Raw genomic sequence first — 780 nt, forward strand, 5'->3', positions numbered from 1 at the left:
GTTTTTCTTAATATTTATCTACTTTAAATATTTATATAGTTAAAAGAATTTGTGTTTATAAAAGTGAGAACTGAAATGTTAATGATTAATCATTCGCACTTGGCGTAAACCTCTTTATATCATTACTTTTGTAGAGAGTACAAAATTAAATAGCTATTAAATAGCTCAAAATTAATATTTTTGTAAAGACTTGTAAAATATCTTTTAACAGGATTTGTTTGTTATATTTTTTTTTTAAAGATTCTTTGCATAACAGTTTTTTTAAGTAACAATTTTTATCCTTTATATTTTTTTTTGTAAATAGCCAACTGTTATACAATTTTTGTTCAGTTGCTTCTTTAATATTTTTTGTAATGACAATTTTTCTGAGTAACAACTTTTTAGTATAATTATTTTAAAATGTTTTTTTTATTGCATTTTTCAGTAAAGTATTTTCGAATATACAATTGATCGGGCAAAAAGATTGTTTAAATAATAATTTTTAAAATATGTTTTAGTTGCTTTTAGTTTTCTTATGTTGTTTAAATTTTTAATCAGATTTTGTTGTAATTTTTTATGTAAAGATTTTTTTGTAAATTTTAAAACAATACGACAAAGCACGTGCACTTGGCTTCTTTTTTATACTTTTTTTAAAAAGTAATTTTTTCGGATATCACATATTTTTTTACAAAAACAATAATCTTTTAAAAATAAATTTGTTTAATTAGAATAATTTTATTTCATTCAACTTCCACTTTGCATATATGTAACTTTACGCAAATAGTAGGTTCTTTAAATTTT

General features: G+C 20.1%; 1 protein-coding gene across 1 annotated transcript in view; it reads right to left on the reverse strand.

The window, feature by feature from the left end:
- LOC116852486 overlaps positions 1-780 on the reverse strand; it is a 45,186-nt gene that overhangs the window by 12,302 nt on the left and 32,104 nt on the right. The window lies entirely within an intron of this gene.

This window comes from Odontomachus brunneus, unplaced genomic scaffold (assembly GCF_010583005.1).
Source record: "Odontomachus brunneus isolate Ranch 3 - 2012 unplaced genomic scaffold, Obru_v1 Obru_scaffold_229, whole genome shotgun sequence".
In the NCBI taxonomy this organism is placed as follows: Eukaryota; Metazoa; Arthropoda; class Insecta; order Hymenoptera; family Formicidae; genus Odontomachus; species Odontomachus brunneus.